Source organism: Molossus molossus, unplaced genomic scaffold, assembly GCF_014108415.1.
Source record: "Molossus molossus isolate mMolMol1 unplaced genomic scaffold, mMolMol1.p scaffold_m16_p_1, whole genome shotgun sequence".
In the NCBI taxonomy this organism is placed as follows: domain Eukaryota; kingdom Metazoa; phylum Chordata; class Mammalia; order Chiroptera; family Molossidae; genus Molossus; species Molossus molossus.
Window position 1 is genome coordinate 53,307,126 of NW_023425344.1, and position 6,125 is coordinate 53,313,250.

The following is a 6,125-nucleotide window of genomic DNA, read 5'->3' on the forward strand; positions in this document are numbered from 1 at the left end:
TCAGTAGTTAGAGCACCCAACCATGAACCAAAGAGTTGTAGGTTTGATTCCGGTCAAGGGCATGTACTTCGGTTGCAATTTGATCCCTGGCCCTGGTTGGGGTCATTCAGGGGGCAACCTGTGTGTCTCTCTCACATCAGTGTTTCTCCCTCCCTCCCTCGTTCCCTCGTTCCCTCCCTCCCTCCTCATCCCCTCTCTCCCTCCTCATTCCCTCTCTATCTGAAAATTAATAGAAAAATTTCCTCCTGTGAGGATTACAAAAAAAAAAATTTTTTTTTTCATTTATTATTCAAGGATATTTTTCTTTCTACCAGTAAGCTACTATTTGAAGGAGGAAAGGGGAAGGCATATAAAAGTTTTGGATGTGTAGTTGGAGAACAAATTTTCATACCTTTAGGAGACAAAATTCTCATGACAGAAAAAGAGAAGGAATGACCTACCCCCCCCCCCCCCCATTAACCAGCCAGAGCAATGACCTCCATCACATATTCCAAGCACCAGGAAGCTGCATGGAACCTGGGTGAGGTCCATATTGTTCTTTTTAAAAATATATATATATTTTTATTGATATTTAGAGAGAGAGGAAGTGAGGCAGAGAGAGAGCTAGAAACATCAATGTGAAAGAAACATCGATCAGCTGCCTCCGGCATGCCCCTTACTGGGTATGGAGCTCACAACCCAGGCATGTACCCTGATCTGGAATTGAACTGGGACCTCTCAGTCCATGGGACAACGCTCAATCCACTGAGACACACCAGCTGTGCCCATGTTGCTCTTATTGTTGTCACGTGTCAGGGCCCGTCACCAGAACTCAGTCTGTTCATCATTTGTCCAGTTTAGAGTGGCATCTTCTGTAACTTCAGATTCTACTCAGACCAACATTGGATAGTCTTCTGCCTGACAGTGGCCCAAGACACTTGTAATGCACACACTCCCAAAAGGGTGAACACTTTAGCCATTTTAAGGAGTGATGGTGACTTGAACCCAATCTTTTCTTGATGCAAGGGGGACAAGATGGAATCAGTTTGAAATTGCCTACCTCCAATCTGGCAACCAACAGAAAGTTCTCTGTATCTATGAATCTGTTTCTGTTCTGCCTGTTCATTTTGTTTGTAGATTCAATTGTTGATGAATATGTACTTATTGCTCATATTTTATTGTTCATATTTTTTATCTTCTTCTTCAGAAGACCCTTCAACATTTCATATAACACTGGTTTGGTGGTAATGAACTTCTTTAGCTTTTTCTTGTCTGGGAAACTCTGTATATGCCCATCAATTCTAAATGATAGCTTTGAAGTATAGTGTAATCTTGTTGTAGGCCCTTGTTTGTCATCACTTTGAATATTTCTTGCCACTCCCTTCTGGCCTCCAAAGTTTCTTTTGAGAAATCACTTGACAGTCTTATGGGAACTCTGTTGTAGGTAACTAACTGCTTTTCTCTTGCTGCTTTTAAGATTCTCTTTGTCTTTAAACTTTTGCATTTTGTTTATGATGTGTCTTGATGTGGGCCTCTAGGGGTTCATCTTGTTTAGGATCTCTGTGCTTCCTGGACTTGTATGTCTGTTTTCTTCAACAAGTTAGAGAAGTTTTCTGTCATTATTTTTTCAAATAGGTTTTCAATTTTTTGCCTTCTCTCTTCTCCTTCTGGCACCCCCATGATGCAAATGATGGTACGCTTGAAGTTGTCCCAGAGGCTCTTTACATTGTCCTAATTTTTTTGGATTCTTTTTTTCTTTTTGCTGTTTTGATTGGGTGTTTTTTGCTCCCTTATATTCCAAATCAATGGCTTGTTTCTTGGCTTCACCTACTCTACTGTTGATTCTCTGTAAATTACTCTTTATTTCAGTTGGTGGATCCTTTATTTCTGACTTGTCATTTTTTATGTTGTTGATGTTCTCACTAAATTCCTTGAAGTTCTCACTAAGTTCCTTGAGCATCCTTATAACCAGTGTTCTGAACTCTGCATCCTGTTAGATTGCTTATCTCCATTTAGAATTCTGTTTTGTTCTTTCATTTGGGACATGTTTTTTTTGTCTTCTCATTTTGGCTGCTTCCCTGTGTTTGTTTCTATGTATAGGGTGAGTTGCTATGTCTTCTAGGCTTCATAGGGTGGCCTATTTTACTAGATCCAGTTATACAGCCTGCCTGATCACCCCAGCTGGGCCCTCAGGGTGTACCCCACATGTAGACTGTATACCCTTCTGTTGTAATTGAGTCTTGATTGCTGCTGGCTTGTCAATGGGAAGAATTTACTCAGCTGATCATCTGCAAGGACTGACTGTGCCCACCGACCACCAACCTCTGACTATCTTGGATGATGAGCTACGCAGGGGCCCACCACACAGAGCACAACTTACTTTAGCAGGGCTCTGGTCCCCACTGAGTCTGCTCATTGAGTGTGTCACTTGTGGAGGTGATTGGGTGGTGGTACGGTGACATGGTCTGAAGCTGTCCACTGGTTGTTCTGGCTTAGGGGCAAGGTCAACCACTGTATTCTACCAGGGGCCATCAGGCATAAAGTACAATGTGATATGCAGACAGCTGCTTCTTGTGCTGGGCTTGGAGGTACCCAGGCAAAACCAACTTGTGAACCAAGTCTGGCTGCTTCTAGTGTCAGGTTGGGGGCCACTTAATAAGAGGTATGGGGCTAACTGAGACCCATTGCTTCTTGTTTGAGAGAATTTAAGAAAATCTGAAGCAGGATCTAAGGCCAATCCTATGGTAAAGCCACTGGAAACAGCTTGGGTGGGCCTGAAAGTTGGGTGGGGCAGGGCCTCAAGGAGGCATCAGGGCAGGGCAAACAGTGTGAGACAACTTGCAGGAGTTCCAGATGTGATGGCCATGTGCCAGCCCATGGAGAAGGGCTCACAGAAGGAACATTGGCCTTTACCACCATGTCTGTCCGGGAGAAAGCTGCCTCTCCAGCTCTCGCCCTGATTCCAAACAACTCAGTTCTTCTCCCTATGTCTCTGGTGCCTTTCAAGCTGCATACCCAACGCTGCATCCCAGTAGGAGCAAGTCCAAATATGTCCATGCAGGGGCCCTTTAAGAGAAACTGCCTGGGACTCTAAACGTGTCAGCCTCCCTCAGCCTCAATTCCCACTGGTTTTACAGCCAGAAATTATGGGGACTTCTCTTCCTGGCACTGAAACCCTGAGCTGGGGGACCTGGTGTGGGATGGGGACCCCTCACTTTTCAGGGAGGACCTTCACTGCCAAGGTATCCCTCCAGATTTTTATCCTCCAAATGTGGGTGTGGGACCAGCCCATCTGCACCTTCGCCTCTCCTACCAGTCTCCATGTGGCCTGTTCTTTAATTTTGTAGTTGTAGGACTTCCATTCAGCTGAAGTTCAGGTGGTTCTGAATAATGGTTGTTCTGTAGTTTAGTTGTAATTTTGATGTGGTTATGGGAGCAGGTGAGTACCATGTTTATCTATCCACCTTCTTCTTCCATTCATGATACTTTACATAATACTTTCTGTTCAGCATTATAGATACCATTATTCTTGATGTGTATTTTTGGCCAATTTTCCGTGAGTCAAATTTGGACTCATAAATAACAGTTACTTTCAAGACATTAAATGCTGAGGTATAATTTATATAATTTTAGTGAATGAATTAATTTCTAGTGTAAATATAAAAATTAGTATAGAAATGAAATCATAATTGTGAATATGTCATCAAGTAATTTAAACTATTTGTGTTCAGTATACTGAGTCTCTCACAATTGTGAATCAGAGCATTTTGGAAAGAGAGTGCCATTGTCCACATCATGTTACTGAAATTGCTTCTTTATGTTATTTGAATGCATACTTTTGTTGCAACACATTATTATTATTATTTTGTTAATCCTCACCCAAGAATATATATATATACACATACATATATATATACACACACACACACACACATATATTTTTTTTGAAGTCCAAGTAAGAGCCGTTTATTAGCCGGCCAGCATCTGATTCTGAACAACCCTGTGACAGAGTCTTTGGAATCAGCCACCCAAGGATATTATTACCATTAATTTTTAGAGACAGTGAAAGGGAAGGAGGGAGGGAGAGAGAAAGGAACAACAATGTGAGAGAGAGACATGGATTGGTTTCCGCCCGCATGACCCTGACCTGGGCCAGGGATTGAACCTGCGACCCAGATACATGCTCTTGATTAGAATGGAATCCACAACCCTTCTGTCTGACACCGATGCTCTAAATGTTGTGCCAAATCTTCCAGGACTGCAGCACATTATTAAATAAACTATTTTTGCCAACAAAACCTTCAAACCTATAAATGTTATTCTAATAGAATTTTGTTCTTTTCAATGTCTATATAATGAAAAATTAATTTAAAAAATGCAATGCTTATATTTGCAGGACTAATATTTAAAAATTATTTTGAAAACAGTTACATTGTATAGTTTATTATAATTTTGGTAGAGATGAGTTTCAAAAACAGAAAACATAGGTCAGTTATATACTTGATATATATCTTGAAGCAACAAGTGTTTTGGATGAAATAATTAATTTCCTGATGTTTGCCCTGCTTGAAAAACTGACAAGAAAATTAAGAATTCCATTCCAAGGCTCAGTTGGGTGGTAGGCCAGAGAATTTTTAGCTACAGATTGGCACTGGGAGATTAAAAACATGAAATATATTCTAATTTAGAAGATATCAGGAGAAAAATAATTATCTTCTAATGAAAACTTTTAGAACTTAATCTACTGACATTTAACATAGAAATATTTTAGCCACACAACTTTTGTTGTTTTACAAGAGGTTTTAAAACAAATACATTTTATTATTATTATTATTATTATTATTATTTTTTTATTTTTTATTATTTTTTTTAAATCTTCTTTTTTTTTTATCCTCACCTGAGGACATTTTTCCATTTTTTGTTCAGGTAGAGTGGGAGGGAGAGAGAGGAACAGAGAGAGAGAAACATCGACGTGAAAGGGACACATCGAGTGGCTGCCACCTGCACGACCAACCAGGGCCGGGGACAAACTGCAACCGAGGTACATGCCCCTAGTGGGAACCGAACCCGGGTCTCTCCAGACTGCAGGCCGACGCTCTCACCGCTGAGCCAAACTGGCCAGGGCTATTATTATTATTTTTTAATTGACTTTTAAAATTTATTTATTTTTGTTACAGATGTTTCTCCTTTTCCCCCCACTGATTTCCCCCTTCCCCTCCCTCCCTACCCTGTCCCCACCTTTGTTGTCCATGTCCATTGGTCATGCATACATGCATATAAGTTCTGTGGTTTATCTCTCCTCCACCACCCCCTCCCTCTTCTAGGGATTGTCATTCTGTACCCCACTTCCACGTCTCTGGGACTAGCCTGTTCATCAGACTGTTATGTTCATTATATTCCACAAATAAGTGAGATCATATGATACTTGTCTTTCTCTGTTTGGCTTGCTTCGCTTAGGATAATACTTTCCAGGTCCCTCCATGTCTTCTCAAAGGATAAGAGATCTTTCTTTCTTACAGCTGCATAGTACTCCATTGTGTAAATGTACCACAGCTTTTTTTATCCATTTGTCTACTGATGGACTTTTGGGCTGTTTCCAGATCTTAGCTATTGTAAATAGTGCTGCTACAAACATGGGGGTACATATATTCTTTCTGGTTGGTGTTTCAGGCTTCTTAGGGTATATTCCTAGACGTGGGATCACTGGGTCAAATGGCAGTTCAATTTTTAATTTTTTTGAGGTAACACCATATTGTTTTCCATAGTGGCTACACCAGTCTGCATTTCCACCAGCAGTGTACTAGAGTCCCCTTTTCTCCACAGCCTCACCAGCACTTATTGTTTGATGATGTGTTGATGGCTGCCATTCTGACAGGTGTGAGGTGATACCTCAAAAACAATCGAATTTTATAACTTTAACTTCCTTTTAAGTAGTGAGTCTCTTGAAATGCATTTGGAAAAAATATAGAATAAGAATAGATAAATTACTATTAAACTCTCAGCAGCCTGTTTTTGATTGATTTCCATCTATAGCTATTATGAGAAAAGAGTTACTAGAATTAATTTCAATTTATATGTTTATAGATGCTATTTTTTGTTGACTTATATGAATAATGGTCAAGCAAGGATTCTAGGCATTAGTCATA